Source organism: Ovis canadensis, chromosome 7 (genome assembly GCF_042477335.2).
Source record: "Ovis canadensis isolate MfBH-ARS-UI-01 breed Bighorn chromosome 7, ARS-UI_OviCan_v2, whole genome shotgun sequence".
Taxonomy (NCBI): Eukaryota; Metazoa; Chordata; class Mammalia; order Artiodactyla; family Bovidae; genus Ovis; species Ovis canadensis.
In genome coordinates, this window is record NC_091251.1 from 74,265,163 (window position 1) to 74,284,934 (window position 19,772).

A 19,772-nucleotide genomic window follows, 5' to 3' on the forward strand; every position below is an offset into this window, starting at 1 on the left:
TGCGATTCATGGGATCGCAAAGAGTAGGACACAACTGAGTGGCTGAACTGACCTGAAGATCTTTTTGTATAGTTCCTCTGTGTATTGTTGCCACCTCTTAATATCTGTCACTTTTGTTAGGTCTGTACCATTTCTGTCCTTTATTGTGCCCATCTCTGCATGAAATATTCCCTTGGTATGTCTGATTTTCTTGAAGATATCTCTATTCTTTCCCATTCTATTGTTTCAAAGCCCTTCTCCAGAGGAAACTCTTAAAACTTATGCCATTTGGGTCTCTTCATTAAACTGAATTATGAAATATCATACATTTTCATAAAATTATTTTATCATTTAGGGAAGGTTGGCATCCCGTCTCCCTCTTCACACCTAGCCTCTATGTGCCATCTCACATACCTTTTAAAAAGTCACACAAAAAGTTTGCTGAGCATATCTATAATGTCAAAATATTAAGGAAGAATATTTTCCCTAATTAAGAAGAGAAAATTGTTTTAAAACACATTAATACAAACACTAATATGCCTCCTACCACTGAAAATATTAACTCATGTTGAAAGGGGAATAAGCAAAGGTGCTTCCGGATTGGAGATTGGTAAACCCCCAAAGTAGGCTGATCACAGACAGGCTTCATCAAGAGGCCGGGACAGCTACTTGACTCAGTGCCCTTGCCTTTCTTGATCCAGAACTCTGATATCTCTTAGCCAGTGGCTGGCACTGGCCTGAAGATATCTTAAGTGTTTCACACAACTTCTAAAGCATTTAGGGTTTCAGTTTTTTCATCTTCAGTTTTCCTGTACTATAGACTGGCTTTTTCGTATATTTCTCCATTTAACTTGTTATAGTATTAATTCTTTCAGGGGAGTGTGTGTGTGTGTGTGTGCATACATGTGTGGGTCTAAACTTCCCATGCCATCATGCAGTGCTTGGTGCCATGGTCCACTTATTAACTCACCCCAATTATCTAACAGTAGCAAATGGGCAATGGTAGTTTTGTAACGGCCATGATGCTGAAGCTAGGCAGCAGTGCTCTGGATCTGAATCTTGACTCCACTGCTTGCTAGATGTGTAACTTCCAGAGGTTATTTATCTTCAATTTTCTCATTACCTGTGATGAGTAAACCTTTTAACTCTAAACAATGCCTGACACTATTAGGGTGAAGTGAGCAAGGTATTATTTGCATGGGGTACACAATTTAAGGGTGCACCAAAAATCTTAGTAATCAAGATAAATAACAGTTTAATGTTATAAACATCTCAAAAGGTCAGTGATGATTGGTTAATGAGGTGATCTGAGTCCACAGTGGAATTCTCAGGATTCACAGTTTTTTCAGAGTCTAAAAGATAGTAGCTCTGACTCAGGCATTTATAGTCACTTTACAAAGCAGATGCATTCATCAGTTGTAACACTAGTCGCTACTAAAAGTAAAAGATCACCCCCACAGTTTTTAAGTCAGTGGTTCCATGTAAATTTAGCCATGTGTGGGATCACAGGGGATGCTCAAACATATGTATTTCTTTGGAACCCCTTATTATTAGTACACACAGATAAATCCTAGACTGCTCCTGTGCAATCATGCTTGCTTTTTCTCTGTAAATGAAACCATATAGAATTTCACCCTAGAAATTTTTCTAATTATTTCTTCCCAAGACAATGTTAAATCACAGACAATGGCTGCTGGAGGCACTGTGATCTCTAAGTGCATATTGAAAATTCTGGATCATCAATTGGCAATAGTGCATCAGCAGGTTCTCTCATTGCTTTGTGACTTTAGAATGTATAGCTGTTTGAAATAAAAGAACGTCCCCAACCCCCTGCCTCTTCCCAAAGGCAAGCTGCCTTTTTCCCCTCTCCCTCCTTCAAGGAAAATTAAATGAAGACAGCTAATGAGCAGTTTTATTTTCTTTCAGCAAAGGTCAGCAATCCCACAGCAGCAAATTAATCCCAATTAGTAATGATATTTTGTCTTGATAAATGATGACACATTTGATTTACTGTGTTTCCAGGATGCAGGCAGCAAATGTTAATGATTTGCTTTGCTGGGAATTTATATTCTTGCTCATTTCCCATTTGCTGATCAGTTGCAGCTCATGAAGACTTGGCTGCTTCAACTAATGAACTGAGGGCCTCGCAGGAATAATGGTGTGTTCTGCAGCTCTAATTTTTTTTTTTTTAATGCCATCTGTAGAAATGCAGGTTCCTTTCAGAAACTATCTCTGGCAGCCAGGGAAGAGTGGTTATGATCATATCAATGTCACTTGTAATTTGTATTTCACTTGTTTAATGGCATCCTCAATAAAAGAAGCTTTCTGTAGAAAACAAAACTAATTATAGCAAATTCAGCATTTGTGTGTGTGTGTGTGTGTGTGTGTGTGTGTAAGAAGGAGAGAATTAATGAATAGAAACATACCTAGTCTTTCCTCATTTCTGATAGCGATGATATAGTTTACATAATGATTTATCTACCCACCTGGTATGGTTTTAAATTAGACCAAAAAGGGTGTTTTCTGGAGGTCTTCATAACTGAACATGCCACCCTTTTGCTTGCAGTAAATGCAGACGGAAGTCAGATGTTTTCCCTCCCCTCCACCCCCCTTTCCTGCTGGGAGCGTTTAGTACTCTAGGGATTGCCAAAGGCACTTTGCCTCCTCACAAAGGCTACCTGGCTGTCCCCATGAAGCTGTGCAAATCAGGCTGTGAGCATTCTGGGACCAGCACCTGCCTTCCAAGCACCACCAAAAATTCAAGCCAACAGGAAGCCCTGGGGAAGGTTGACTTTTCCGCCTCTGAAAGGCTGACATGCCTTTCACAATCAGATATCATCTTTGCTACAGAAAACTGCTGCAACTGGCTGCAACCCCAGGCAGGCTGGCCTCCTAGTTGTTCACAGGACACTGTGAAAATGAAATATGTGGGATCATTACCCACCCTCATTTAAGAGCTGCAAATGTTAGAAGCCCTGTTAGCATCTCCTTCAGGGGAGTGAATGTTTTCCTCTCATTCTTAATCATTGTTCTTAGCATCAAGTAATATGAAATCAATAAACTTCACTCTCCTTGCTTAAGGGGACACTTGTTATTATGGTAAATTACTAGGTTCACTTTATGTATCTTCCATTCCTCTTTTCTTCCCTGAGGCTTCTATTCTACCACTCTCTTCCTGATCCAATAGGTTTTTCACTCTGGAATGGAATCGACATTCTTTACTGTCTCTAAAATGCAAATGGTTGGTGACATTTGACTACAGTTTCAAAGTGTGATGATTTGGACTGGCTCTGGGAAAATAATTCATAATGTGTGTGTGTGTGTGTGTTTTGCCAGACAACTTGCCTATTTCATTATTGTGCCCTGCTTTTCAGGGAGATATGATATATACATGTATATATATATATATATATATTTTTTTTTTTTTTCTTATTCTTCCCACAGTGTCTAGGAGAGAATTAGTCCCCTCCATTTGTCCAGGTCTTCTGGGAAGTAAACACCGAGATGCAATTAAATGTGCAGAGATTTTACAAGAGGAAATGCTTATGTGGAAAGAAATAAGGAGACAGCAAGAGGAGGATAGGCCCACCACAGGCTCTTCTAACACCGGTGTTCTCAAGCTTTTCTCATAGTGAGTGTGGTATAGGATTCAATTATCCTACAGCTTCATTACGGCACCTAAGGACAGCAGGGTATCCCAGTGCTACTTTCCAGGGGAAATACCACTTATTCTAGAGGACAAGAGCAGAGATGCAGATTGGGATTCAAAGGAGTCATAATCCTTTTAATCCTCAACCCTCAGTTTGGGATAGAACTTTTTTTACATTTTACTAAAGCAGTTTCATACACATTATTGCTTTTGATTCTGACAATAAAATATGAAGTCAGTATTATTCTTGTCAGTCAAAAATGCATAAGCTAAGTTAACCCATGAAAAAACATCAAAAATCTTATTGAGGAATTTTAGAAAATATTTTCAAAAATGTTAAGGTCATGAAAGACAAAGACTGGGGAAGATTTCAAAAGTTGTAAGATTTGACAGCTAAAAACAAACTGAGATCATGGACTGGATCCTATCCCCCCCACCCCCCACCACACACACACCCCACAAAAATTTTCTTCTAAAAGGCATTTTAGGATACTTGGAAAAATCTGAATTTTTCTTAGGTTAGATAATTAATTGCATTATTTTGTAATTATTTTGTGTATGTGATAGAATGTTCTTGTTTGAAGGAAATACACATGAAAGCATTTGGCAGTAAAGAGACATCTTGGCCATAACTTGCTCTCACACAGTTCAGAGAAATGTTACATATGCACACAGAATGATAAAGCAAATGTGATTCAGAAAAAGTTAGTATTTGAAGAAATCTGAATGGTGTACAGTGTGTGTGTCTATGATCATCTTCTGTACTATTTTTGTAACTTTTTTCTTAGTCTGAAATTATTTTGAAATAATTTTCAAAGCTATACCCTAAAAAATATGAAATAAACAAGGCAATTCCCATGCTGCATTTTATAGGCAAGCAAATTTGGCTCAGAGAAGTCACTCAGTCATGTTCAACTCTTTGTGACCCCATGAACTATATAGCCTACTAGGCACCTCCATCCATGGGATTTTCCAGGCAACAGTACTGGAGTGGGTTGCCATTTCCTTCTCCAGAGGATCTTCCTGACCCAGGAATCGAACCCAGGTCTCCCACATTGCAGGCAGAAGTTTGGCTCAAGGGGAGTAAATAAATGTCTTGACTCTTTTTGCACTATAGATCAGTGTCAGACTGAAAACTTCAGACTCACCTCCTATCCCAGTGATTTTTTCACAAGCCAAGCACATCATCCCTATGTACAGAGAGCTGCAAAATGACTTGACTCCTGAGTCCATAGCCCTATCTCCCTAGTGTTTCTGTTGCAGTACCTTAGGTTGTATGGCACACTGTGTGTGTGTCTGCTCAGTCCCTCAGTCTTATCTGACTCTTTGTGACCCCATGTACCTGCATACTGATACCTCCAACATTGTTTCATCCCTTGAAATCAATTCCCCTCTTCATACTTCTAACATTTCTTATTTCCTCATGCTGGAATCCCAGTCTTTGTTTTATGTCTGGTACCCTTTCTTTGTTTTCCAAAGGCCTTATTTACTCCAAAAATCCCCCTGGGGCTTAATTCCCATTGCCTAAAACACAGTCTCTGGAAACAGTTTGACCTTCAAGACCTCACTGGACCCTGCCTGGACCATCTGCTCCTGCATTTGATAGTTACTGAAATAATCAGTTTCCCAGGTCCCAGATATCTCTTGCTTGGCTGTCTCTTCAGAAACCAAGTTTCATTATGATTGCCTCCCCTGGGTTCCATGATAACCAGAAAGCATAGTGCTTTTCAATGTGACTCTCTTATTGGAAAGCTGAATTTGCATCTGATTCATTCTTCCTTTGAAGCCCAGCTTCAGTCTCATATATCCATCCTCTAAAAGTTTCCTTGGCCACCTCCGTGCTTATTATACCTTCCATTCAAATAGCTTGGTATAAGCTCACCTATTCTGCATTTTAGAGGTTACTGTGGGTTGGTAGCATTCTTTCTCCTGCATAAAGCTTGTCCTCTATCCTTCTAGGGACAATATGATGAGAGGAAATCTAGGCTTAGGAGACAGTACTGCTCCTAACTGTATTGTCTTGCCCAAGTCACTTAACACCTCTGGACCTCAGATTTCTAATCTAGAGAAGAGAAAGAGAGTTGGATTAAAGAATCTCTAAGGTTTCTCTTATCACAAAAATTCATGAAATTTTGGTCTATCCAGTGTCTAAAAGTACTCAATAATATGATTCTTACCTCACAAGGGGTTTATTATTGTCAGAAGGTCAGGCACTGGAGTGTCTCTCTGGGAGCCCACTAACATTTCTATCAGCCTATTAGAAATCTAGAATCTTGGGCCCCATCCCAGACCTACCAAATCAAAAAACCATTTTTTTTTTAATTTTTACAATTGAAGTATAGTTGGTGTACAATATTCTATAAGTTACAGGTATACTACATAGTGATTCACAATTTTTAAAGGTTATATCCATTTAGAGTTATAACAAAACATTGACTATATTTCCTGTGTTGTATAATACATCCTTGTAGCTTATATATTTTGTATATAATAGTTCATACCTCTTAATCCCCTACCCTCTCTTGCTCCTTCCCCCTTCCCACTTCTCATTGGTTACTGCTAGCTCTTTCTATATCTGTACATCTGTTTCTTTTATGTTATATTCACTAGCCTTTCATTAAAAAAAATTCCACATATACATGATATCATACATTATTTGTCTTTCTCTGTCTGATAGCCTAATATCCTCCAAGTTCATCCACATTGTTGGCAATGGCAATGTTTGTAATTTTTAATGGTTGAGTAGTATTCCACTGTGGTCCTAGTCTGATCACATTAGGACCACAGCCTTGTCTAACTCAATGAAACCAAGCCATGCCTGCGGGGCAACCCAAGACAGGCAGGTCATGATGGAGAGGTCTGACAGAATGTTGTCCACTGGAGAAGGGAATGGCAAACCACTTCAGTATTCTTGCCTTGAGAACCCCATAAACAGTGTGAAAAGGCAAAATGATAGCATACTGAAAGAGGAACTCCCCAGGTCAGTGGTGCCCAATATGCTATTGGAGATCAGTGGAGAAGTAACTACAGAAATAATGAAGGGATGGACCCAAAGCAAAAACAATACCCAGCTGTGGATGTGACTGGTGATAGAAGCAAGGCCCAATGCTGTAAAGAGCAATATTGCATAGGAACCTGGAATGTCAGGTCCATGAATCAAAGCAAATTGGAAGTGGTCAAACAAGAGATGGCAAGAGTGAACGTCGACATTCTAGGAATCAGTGAATTAAAATAGACTGGAATGGGTGAATTTAACAACTCAGATGACCATTATATCTACTACTGTGGGCAGGAATCCCTCAGAAGAAATGGAGTAGCCATCATGGTCAACAAAAGGGTCTGAAATGCAGTACTTGGATGCAATCTCAAAAATGACAGAATGATCTCTGTTCATCTCCAAGGCAAACCATTCAATATCACAGTAATCCAAGTCTATGCCCCAACCAGTAATGCTGAAGAAGCTGAAGTTGAACGGTTTTATGAAGACCTACAAGACCTTTTAAAACTAACACCCAAAAAAGATGTCCTTTTTATTATATGGGACTGGAATACAAAAGTAGGAAGTCAAGAAACACCTGGAGTAACAGGCAAACTTGGCCTTGGAATGCAGAATGAAGCAGGGCAGACTAATAGAGTTTTGCCAAGAAAATGCACTGGTCATAGCAAACACCCTCTTCCAACAACACAAGAGAAGACTCTACACATGGACATCACCAGATGGTCAGCACCAAAATCAGATTGATTATATTCTTTGCAGCCAAAGATGGAGAAGCACTATACAGTCAACAAAAACAAGACCAGGAGCTGACTGTGGCTCAGATCACGAACTCCTTATTACCAAATTCAGACTCAAATTGAAGAAAGTAGGGAAAACCACTAGACCATTCAGGTATGACCTAAATCAAATCCCTTACGATTATACAGTGGAAGTGAGAAATAGATTTAAGGGACTAGATCTGATAGATAGAGTGCCTGATGAACTATGGAATGAGGTTTGTGACATTGTACAGGGGACAGGGATCAAGACCATCCCCATGGAAAAGAAATGCAAAAAAGCAAAATGGCTGTCTGGGGAGGCCTTACAAATAGCTGTGAAAAGAAGAGAGGCAAAAAGCAAAGGAGAAAAGGAAAGATACAAGCATCTGAATGCAGAGTTACAGAGAATAGCAAGAAGAGATAAGAAAGACTTCCTCAGCGATCAATGCAAAGAAAGAGAGGAAAACAACAGAATGGTAAAGACTAGAGATCTCTTCAAGAAAATTAGAGATACCAAGGGAACATTTCATGTAAAGATGGGCTCGATAAAGGACAGAAATGGTATGACCTAACAGAAGCAGAAGATATTAAGAAGGGGTGGCAAGAACACACAGAAGAACTGTACAAAACAGATCTTCAAAACCCAGATAATCATGATGGTGTGATTACTCATCTAGAGCCAGACATCCTGGAATATGAAGAGGGCCTTAGAAAGCATCACTATGAACAAAGCTAGTGGAGGTGATGGAATTCCAGTTGAGCTGTTTCAAATCCGGAAAGATGATGCTGTGAAAGTGCTGCACTCAATATGCCAGCAAATTTGGAAGACTCAGCAGTGGCCACAGGACTGGAAAAGGTCAGTTTTCATTTCAATTCCAAAGAAAGGCAATGCCAAAGGATGCTCAAACTACCGCACAATTGCACTCATCTCACATGCTAGTAAAGTAATGCTCAAAATTCTCCAAGCCAGGTTCAGCAATACGTGAACCATGAACTTCCAGATGTTCAAGCTGGTTTTAGAAAAGGCAGACGAACCAGAGATCAAATTGCCAACATCCACTGGATCATGGGAAAAGCAAGAGAGTTTCAGGAAAACATCTATTTCTGCTTTATTGACTATGCCAAAGCCTTTGACTGTGTGGATCACAATAAACTGTGGACAATTCTGGAAGAGATGGGAATACCAGACCACCTGACCTGCCTTTTTAGAAATCTGTATGCAGGTCAGGAAGCAACAGTTAGAACTGGACATGGAACAATAGACTGGTTCCAAATAGGAAAAGGAGTACATCAAGGCTGTATATTGTCATCCTGCTTATTTAACTTATATGCAGAGTACATCGTGAGAAACACTGCACTGGAAGAAGCACAAGCTGGAATTAAGATTGCTGGGAGAAATATCAATAACCTCAGATATGCAGATGACACCACCCTTATGGAAGAAAGTGAAGAGGGACTAAAGAGCCTCTTGATGAAAGTGAAAGAGGAGAGTGAAAAAGTTGGCTTAAAGCTCAACATTCAGAAAATGAAGATCATGGCATCCAGTCCCATCACTTCATGGGAAATTAATGGGGAAACAGTGGAAACAATGTCAGACTTTATATTTTGGGGCTCCAAAATCACTGCAGATGGTGACTGCAGCCATGAAATTAAAAGACGCTTACTTCTTGGAAGAAAAGTTTTTACCAACGTAGAGAGTATATTCAAAAGCGGAGACATTACTTTGCTGACTAAGATCTGTCTAGTCAAGGCTATGGTTTTTCCTGTGTTATGGTTTTTCACATCATGTATGGATGTGAGAGTTGGACTGTGAAGAAGGCTGAGCACTGAAGAATTGATGCTTTTGAACTGTGGTGTTGGAGGATACTCTTGAGAGTCCCTTGGACTGCAAGGATATCCAACCAGTACATTCTGAAGGAGATCAGCCCTGGGATTTCTTTGGAAGGAATGATGCTAAAGCTGAAACTCCAGTACTTTGGCCACCTCATGGGAAGAGTTGACTCATTGGAAAAGACTCTAATGCTGGGAGGGATTGGGGGCAGGAGGAGAAGGGGACGACCCAGGATGAGATGGCTGGATGGCATCACTGACTCAATGGACGTGAATCTGAGGGAACTCCGGGAGTTGGTGATGGACAGGGAGGCCTGGTGTGCTGCGATTCATGAGGTCTCAAAGAGTCAGACACGACTGAGTGACTAAACTGAACTGAGTATTCCACTGTGTGTTTACATGTGTATTTTTTCTTCTTTGTCCATGATCTGTTACTTCCATCCCTTGGCAATTGTATACAATGCTGCTGTGAATATTGGCATACGTTCATCTTTTCAAATTAATGTTTTCATCTTTTTTTGAAATTATACCTGGGAATGAAATTGCTGGGTCATATGGTGGTTCTATTTTTAGTTTTCTGAGGAACCTCCACACTTTTTTTCCACAGTGGCTGCATCAACTTACATTCCTACCAACAGTGTTCAAGGGTTCTATTTTCTCCACATTCTCACCAATATTTGTTATTTTTATTCTTTTTGATGATAACCAGTTTGGCAGATGTGAGGCTATATCTCCTTCTGGTTTTAATTTGCTTTTCTCTGACTATTAGGGATGTTGAGCATCTTTTTGTAAACCTATTAGCCATCTTCATGTCCTCTTTGGAAGGTTATTCAGCTCTCCTGCTCATCTTTTAATTGTATGAGCTGTCAATATATTTTGGTTATTAACCCCTTATGAGTCATATCATTTGTAAATATTTTCTCTGTATCAACATCTTTTGATGAAATGGCGAAGTGTTACATGTGTGCATTACATTTTGAGAAGTAGTGCTTATCTTAACAAGGGAGGATCCATGTCTTATGTGGCCTGAAATTTATACATCTTTGGAAACTATCTTTAAGAATAATAACAAATTATAGAGGTAGATGGGGGAGCCTGGTGGGCTGCTGTCTATGGGGTCGCACAGAGTCGGGCACGACTGAAGCGACTTAGCAGCAGCAGCAGCAGCATAGAGGTAGGTATAGACATACACCAAGCCAACATTCTCTTCACCATCTTTAGTACTCAAGATCTATCCTGACCTTCCCATCCTCTGTTCCTTGTTCCATAAATACAGAATCCTGCTGGAATGAGAAGCACATTGTATCAAAGGCATTCATGCATGGTGATGGCTATAATTCCCCTCTTACATAATATTAATAGCTAATATTTAAAGAGTACTTACTAAATATCAAGAGTTATTTTTGGAACTGGGTATGAATATGTTATTTCATTTTTATAAAACTTTTAAGAGATCAGGCTGTTTCTTTAGATTAACCCCATTCTTACTTAGAGATAAGATAAAATAATTCTCATAGTAACTATCAGAGCAAAGATGGAGATCTGATTCTAAGGCCCACGTTCTCAAAGATAAGACCATACTGCCTCTTGATGGTAAAATTAATATTTCAAGAGTCCTCTAGTTACAACTTTCTATAAAGAAAGAACTCTAGGGAACTCAGGTACTGTGAAGTTGTAATAATGCCTGCATATGGGGGAGGGGATATGGGAAGTGTCTGCCCTTCGGCCTCTCCTATCTCATAAGGCAGGCTCTGACAGTGGCTCTTTTATCAAGCATTTTTACTCATAAGTTGATGCTTGTTGCTCCCTTTTTGGGCTAACTGCTATGCTTCAAGTGGGTGGCAAACTTTCAAAGAACCAATAACAAGTGAAGTATGTCACTGAGAAAATGTTTTTACTAGATTTTTTTGTAAGAAAGTCCCTGATATTCTAAAGTTTTTCAATTCTTTACAATAAAAAATAATGGAATTCATAAAATTAATTTCCCTTTCTTCATCACTGTTTGAAAAGAGAAAGTAGACACTTACAAACTTTTCAAAAATATCCTTAGCCAACGAACAAAAAAATGAATAAAGTGCATATATAGGGAGTTAAAATTAACTTTTTAAATTTTTGGTGAAAAAGAAAGTGTTATGTCATGTATATGTCATTTTCTGCTTACTTTCTTCTGGCCACATTTTTAGGACCGCAGCCCGGAAAACAAACGGATGTAAAATGTATAGATACGAGTCTACTGTATTGTTGTCAGTATATTGTTGTTGTTCAGTCACTAAGTGCTGTCCAATTCTTTGCGACCCCATGAACTGCAGCATGCCAGGCTTTCCTGTCCTTCACTATCTCCCAGAGTTTTCTCAAACTCAAGTCCATTGAGTCAGTGGTGCCATCCAACTATCTCATCATCTGTCGCCTGCTTCTGTGCATGTCTAAACTGATTTTGTTGGACTGTACTGGCTAGGAGATACACCCCAAAGCAATGGCCCTATGGCTTGGTTCTTACTACTGGCCTTCAGGACCTCAATGGGAGGCTTCTTAGTTCCTTGATCCTGGTTAACAACAGTTATGCTGTTCTTCAAGTCAGCCATCTAAAGAAAGAATAAAGGAATCTTCTTTAAATTATATTTTGAGATTGCTTGTATGGTTCATAATTAAACTTATGAAGAGTAGAAAAGCAAATATCCATGAAAAATAAGAGTGTCCCACCATTTCGACCTAAAAACACTAAAGAAGAATAAAATCTATCTAGATTTCGTGTGCAGGTTACGGGGTGGGAGGTGGCAGGTATGGAGAAGGCAAGCTGTAAGGAGAAAGGGTATATTTGCAGGGAAATTGAAACTCTAAACCATGTTCACAAAAAATTGCAGCGAGATAAGCAAAGGTTGTCTGAAAATACTGTTTCTAAATATAGCCTTAATCATATTGACATGGAACAGAAATGACATAAAAAGTGATGAAATCAAAATAAGGCAATTTATGCCATGAAGAAACTTAAGCTATAATGATTTCTGAAACAGATGTTATAAAGAAAAAAATTGCATAACTTTTAAACTGCACTGTTATATTTAAGAAAAATGAAATTATGTAAAAAGCCTATGGCAATTTGCAAAATATCAACAACAAAGAGGTTAGCAAAGTAATCCTACTATATCTTGGTGCTAGACTTTTGGGGAAGTGATAACTTCCCTGAGAGATAATAGAGTGAATACCAAGGCCACCACTTCTTATTGATAGAAGAATATTATGAACTTTATGGAACAGGAAATCAGGAAGCCAATCAACAGGCTGGTGTTATTATCTTAGTTACTTAGACAAGAGGTCAATCTAGAAATCAAGTAATGATTTGGGATGTAAGTCAAGAAGAAGCAGCACTGGTTACTCTTACAGTTAGGAGGAAGAAGCAAATTAGCACATTATCTCTGCTAAATGATAGACTTAAGACACTGGAATCCATGCTGACCTTCAAGAACTAAAGCATCTAATACATACTTGAAGTAAAAAAGCAGCTAGAAGAAAATTCCTAGGAGATTGGGAAATAGTACAAGTGCAGATTTTGTCTTCTATGTTTATCTGTTTGTTACTGACAGCATCAAAAATGAGCAAATAATATTAGCAGTTTTTGTTACAGCAGAAACAAAATGTAACTTTGTTCAGGGGTAACTGATAATGAAGTTACTTAAATACATAAAAATGTCACTATATATTTATTAAAACTGTAAATCAGTATTACTTAAACAATATGTCTTAGGCAATATTTCTTTGGCAGCCTTACCTACAAGTAACAAAAAAGTAAATGTTTAAGCAAATAAAATTATTATTATGCAAAAGTATCTAATAGTTTGTGTAGATTGTAGCAATAGCCTAACTTGTCCCAATAAGTCTGAATATGTGAGCTTTATTTAAAAAGCATCTTTGATTCCTTTTTCTCTTTTATTTCCATCCAAAATAGGGTTGTAATTTGGTCAGTACCTCTTAATTAATTCCAGATTTTTATGTACTTATTCTTTAATAAAATTTTCCCTTTATTGCTGTAGTTCAGGTTCTCATGATCACTTGCATGGACTTTTACATGATAGTGCAAAAAAGACTTTGCTTACATCCATTCACCAGTAGTCTAATACATCAGTGGAATAATGTTGATTATAGGGCATGGGTCCAGTGAATATAATGACTGTAATCATCTGTATTTTAGGCGCCTTGAAAAATAATTTAAAAGATAAAAAAACCATTTTGGAAAGCAGTTTGGTAGTTCCTTAAAATGTTTGAAATAAATGACCATATACTCAGTAATTCCACTCTTAGGTATATACCCAAGGGAAATGAAAAAATATTGTATTCACACAAAAATTTGTATACCACTTTTAACAGTAGCATTATTTATACTCACTAAAAGTAGAAAAATCCAAACATTAACTGATGAATGTGGCATATCCGTACGCAGGAATATTACCCATCCATATAAAGGAATGAATTCTGATACTTAGTACAACATGGATGAACCTAAAAGCATGTAAGTGAAAGAAGCCAGTCAAAAAATACCGTATATTATATTATTTTGTGTATATAAAATGTCCAAAATAGGCAAAATCAGAGAGATAGAAAGTCAATTAGTGATTATTTGAGGCTAGAAGAGAAATGTGGGAAGTGACTATTAATGTATATTGAATTTTATTTTGAGGGTGATGAAAATGTTCTAAAATTATAATATATATATAATGTTATTGATTGCACAACTCTGAATATACCAAAAATTATACTAAACATTTTTAGTACAAATATACTAGATTTACTAAATATTTAAATATACTAAAAATTACTAAACTTTATATTTTATGGGTGAATTTCATGGTGCTTGAACCGTATCTCAATAAAGCTGCTTAAAATAACAATTATCGGTAGAGTTCTACTTAACATCTAGAACTTAGTAAGCTGGAAGCTGTGCTTCTTTTAGCAGCAAGTAAAACATGGATCAACTGCAAAGTCATAATTTTTTGGCTCTATGATAGACCTGATGTCACCAAGCACCCAAGTAGCTTGAAATCCAATGAAAGGCTTTCTTCAAATGTGGATGAGATGCAGGCACTGACTCTCCTGTGCCAGAAGAAGGGAGAAAGAAGTGCTTGGTGCCGCACAAGCAGGTCAAAGGAAATTAGTTATATTTTGAAAAAGGCTAAAGGCTAGATAACAGGTGCAGATACAAAGCTTAAAAATGCAGAAGTCTAAGAGAACATATTAGAGAAAATATTTGATACCTTGGGATAGAAAAATATTTGTTAGAAGTGATAACAAAGGCAAAATTCGTAAAAGAAAAACTTGCTGAATTGTACTACACCAAAATAGAGGACTTTTACTCTCTGTAAGACACTGGTCAAATAATGAACAGACAAGACACGGCCTGGGAGAAAGTATTTACAAATCATGTTTCACAATGAATTTGTATCCAATGTAAATAAAATCTTAAATCTCAATGGTAATCATAATCATAAAACAGAATTTAAAATAATGGATTATATATTTGAACTAACATATCATGCAAAGATATATGGATGACAAATAAGCACATAAATATGTTCATTGCTAACAAACCACTCTTCTATTTGAATGGTTAAAGGAAAACAAAAAAAAAGAAAGAAAAGAAAGAAAGAAAACTACAAAGTGCTTGTTAGTATAATGAACTTCATACCTTTTTTGGTGGGACTGCAAAAATGCAACTTTGGAAAAGAGTTTGGAAGTTCCTTAAAAAGTTAAATGCACACTTCTTATACAGTACTTCCAGGCCTAGTTTCCTGAAGTGAAAACATATCCATGCAGAAGTCTGTACATGAATGTTTATTGACACTTCATTTACAATCACTCAAAACTGGAAAAAATTCAATTATCTTTCACCTGGTGATTGAATGCATAAACAAACTGTGGTACACCCATACAATGGAATAATTCTCAACAATAAAAAGAATGATTTGCTGAACCAAGTGATAACATGAATAAATCCCTAAAAGCATCCATTTTGGGCTTTCCAGGTGGTGAAGTCGTTCAGTCGTGTCTGACTCTTTGTGACTCCATAGACTTGCCTACCAGGCTCCTCTGTCCATGGGATTTTCCAGGCAATAGTACTGGAGTGGATTGCCATTTCCTTCTCCAGGGGATCTTCCCAACCCAGGGCTTGAACCAGGGTCTCCCACATTGTAGACAGACGCTTTACCATCTGAGCCACCAGGGAAGTGTACTTGTGATAAAGAATCCACCTGCCAATAGCCTGGTGGGCTATAGTCCATGCGGTCACGAAGAGTTGAACAAGACTGAGCATCTGAGCACATAGCACTTAGCATATGATTCCATTTATGTAACATTCTGGAAAAGGCAAATATATAGGGACCCAAAAGAGGCCAGTCGTTACTATGGACTATGGGTCAAGGAAGGGGTTAGCTGTTAATGGGCATGGAGGAAATTTGGGGATGATGCAAATAGACTGTATTTTGCTTCTGGTAGCAGATAAGTGTATGCAATTGTCAAAAGTCACAGAACTATATTCTACAAGGTACATTTTAATGCATACAAATTTCAACTCAATTTTTAAAAGTCATTATCAAATAGTCTTACTTTGGTGGTGGAAGTTTAATCACTAAGTCATGTCTGACTCTTGTGAACCTATGATGATAGCCTGTGAGGCTCCTCTGTTCATGGGATTCTCTAGGCAATAATACTGGAGTAGGTTGCCATTTCCTTCTCCAAGTATTACTTTATGAGTTCAGAAAAAGAATAAGGAACTACAAATAAAATTTATTAGCTACTTATCCTTGTTCAAAATGGTGAAATCTTTTCAGAAATGCATCACAGTCCTTTCCTGTTGAGGTCTTGCCTACTTCTCCCTCCTACATTCCACCTATACCAAGGGTCATTTTTCCAGACATATTCTGCTCTCAAAGTTCAGTATCTTGATGAAGAATTCAGCTTATCAATCAAACAATGTATCTCCCAGCATTTGAACAATCTGTTTTGTTTTTATTTTTTTCCTGGAGAGTATAAATAAATATGAATGTGAGACAAGATCAGTATTTTAACAGTATTTTAATTAGACAGTTTTCTTTCTGGAAATTTTTAAAGGTGCCTAGAAGAGTGCCCTCTGTTACCAGCCAAAATAACTCCCTTGGTAATGCAAAAGTAAATTAGTTTGTCAGAGAAAGGAAAACAAACTGGGAGACATGGCAAGTGATTGATAGAATGGAAACTAGATTTTCACCCAATAAATGTATATTCTCTACCCAGAACTTCATCTGTAAGCCCTTGGCTTAGCATGTTTAATATCCACAGTTTCAGTGATACAAGGATGTTCCCTTACCATTGCCACCACACTCATTAATTAATTTATTTTGTTGTGTTTACCATCTCATAAGTGTGTTAGTATTAATTAGTCATTTATAGGAGAGGTAACTTATTTGACCATTCCACATATGCCTCTGAATATAGCCATTTGATTCTTTTTCTTTGTCACAAATGCTTTTAATTTTGAAGAGAACTTTTATAATACAGTATTAAAAACAGAGGGATTTGTTTTTAAATCTGGAGTCACAGTGACACCATTATATTGCGGAAGCTAGTTCAAATAAACACTGTGGTGCTTTGTCCAGATCCCCTCTTCTGCAGTACCTCTTCTCCCTGTCTGGCTCATTTACTGGGTGTCACAGAAGGTTGCTAACTTTCAATACAGCCCAGACCAAAAAAAGGACTATGCAACAAGCCCAAGCTGTGGTACATATATTTGGGCATGTAGCCTGACAGATTTTATGATATGAATGGCAACTGTGATGGGGAAAAGTGCTATGTAGAGTTTACAAAAAATTCTAATAGGATAATCAGAATGTTGATTCTTGGTGTTCTGGAGCAACAACATATCATCTGCAGAAAAAAGGCAGCTCTTCTGTTATGCTAGTAGCTGCCTCTCAAGATGGACATCTGACCACGAAACAGCAACTTCCCATGAGCCATTTCTGTGAGACTCCCCAAACCATAAGATTAGGTGAACACAGGAGTAGTCTTTCTTGAATTGGAAGCGGTATGTGTGGGATTTGGATATGAACAGCCTTGAAAGAGAAATGTTAAAAGATTGGGGTCAAGAAGGTTCAAGGAATAGCCATGTGTGCTGTGCTAAGTCACTTCCATCATGTCTGACTTGCGACCCTATGGACTTATATAGCACTCCAGGGTCCTCTGTCCATGGGATTCTCCAGGCAAGAATACTGGAGTGTGTTACCATGTCCTCCTCCAGGGAATCTTCCTGATCCAAGGATTGAACCAGTGTTTTTTATGTCGCCTGTATTAGCAGACAGATTCTTTACCACTGAGCCACCCAGGAAGCCCCTCTTTTGCAACACCTCACCAAGTTCCTCTGTCCATGAGATTTCCAGGAAATTACCTTAAGAAGCAAGTGGTGTTCTGAAGTGGTGTTCTAACTCCACATTCCCTCTTCAGTGCATTCACTCGCTTCCCAGCTAGCATGACTACTATCTGTTTCACTCACCAAGAATTGCTCTCAGCATCCAGGAACTGCTTATCCTAGGGTTAACTACTATCCCTATTGTGGGTGGCTGTCAGCCAATGGTCGGTTCATGTGTTGATACAAAGGCCTGAGTCTCACCCCCCGCCTCGGTTTATGAGAACTCCAAAGGGCTATTGTAGATTTTCAGAGTAACCTCCCTGCCACCAACCTATAGGCAATACTGTTGTCTCAGGTGCAACTACAGCGCAGGTCAGCTTCTCCTCATTCCCAGTTCTGGCCTGGGTACAGAGAGGCGTATATTCTGTGAGAATTCTTCCCCAAACCTTCACTCAGTACTCTATTTCAAAGTCTGCCCCAGGAACACATTCTAAAATTACAGGCTTAATTACAGATTACATATTTAATCATTAATCTCCATAAAAACTTGGCTTTGAGGTGCCGCCTAATCAAATCAATATGTCAGTGAAGAAGTTCATCTGAAGCAATAAAGATGCAGATGATAACTGAGAGGTTGTCAAAATGGGCAAGGGCAATTTTGATCTTGCCTAATAGTACCATCTGATACCAACAATCTGAAATCTGTCAGGGATCGATGACTCAGAATAAACAACCTGACAGCTTTACCTTGGATTTATTTAGGTGTTATTTTTCCTTGCATTCTGATGCAATTTTGAAAGTATAAATAGTATACAGTGTTGGCTGCTTTATTTAAAGTTCAATGAGTGAATGTCCTCCATCTGTAGAAATTTGTCTGCCATCATTCCAAAATCAGATGAAGTAATTGGTAGATTGAATAATAGAAAAAAAAAAAAAAAAACCAACTTTGGTAGGCCCCAGGAAGCGTAAAATGTCATCCAGTCAATCTGTATCAGATTGACTACCAGTTGAAGCCAAATAAAGCTTGAAATACTTGCCTTGATGCCAAGTTTCAGTGTTAATTGAATATGAGCAAAGCCCTGGAAAGAAATTTGGAGACAATGAAGAAGTAGAACTCTCTACTTAGCAAGAGAGAATCAAAGTTCAAATGGAATCTGTGAAAGACCTTCTGTGGATCTAAAAAGAAAGTTGTTAGGACTATGTCTTAGAGTACAAAGTGAGCTTTATTCAGCACCTAATGTATGAGATGATTTCACATAAATTATAAGATAAATGAAGGGCACTTGGTGCATATTTTGTCACAAGATTACAATTATGGCACAAATGATTCTTAAAGAACTTATTGAATTATGTCAGATGTGGTTTTTGACAACATTTAAACCTGTGCTTGAATACTCAGAGGTGTCTGACTCTGTGCAATCCCTGAACTGTAGCCTGCCAGGTTCCTCTGTCCATGGGGTTTTTCAGGCAAGAATGATGGAGTGGGTTGCCATTTTCTCCTCCAGGGCATTTTCCCAACCCATGTCCCAACCCATGGGATTGAACCCATGTCTCTTCCGTCTCCTACATTGCAGGCAGATTCTTTACCCACCGAGTCATTGGGGAAGCCCCTTTTTAAACCTGAAGGGGGCACAAATTTATTGAACTGAAACTGCAAGTTAGTCTCTTGGAAGAGATGTCTGTTTGAATGAAATTTGTTGACATCAATGTGTAAAATGAAAATTCAGAAACATTTTACTGTTTGCATAACATTGGACAAGTCAAGGGGTCAGAAACTTTCCGAAGTCACCTTGTCAGGGCTGGAAAGTCTAACATTGATGTATAGGACTCTCAGGAGGTAAACTGAAACAAAGAACATAATGGAAATTGTAAGCAATTGCCTACTCATGATTTTTTTCTCCCATGTAAAATTGTATTGCTGCAAAACCATACGACTATGATGTCTTGTTTTCATCTATAGCAAGGTCAAGATGTACTGGTTTTTCTCAACACTGTGTTAAGAAAAGTATGTGGAGAGAATACTTTTCTTTCATTTCCCACAGAGTACTTGTGAAATGGGCGACAAAAATACTTTTGTACAAATTATGTCAGTCCTGTATCAAGATGTTTAGCTGCAAGAAATACATTATCAAATTTAAATTGGCTTGGACTTCCCTGGTAGTCCAATGGTTAAGAATCCACCTGCCAGTG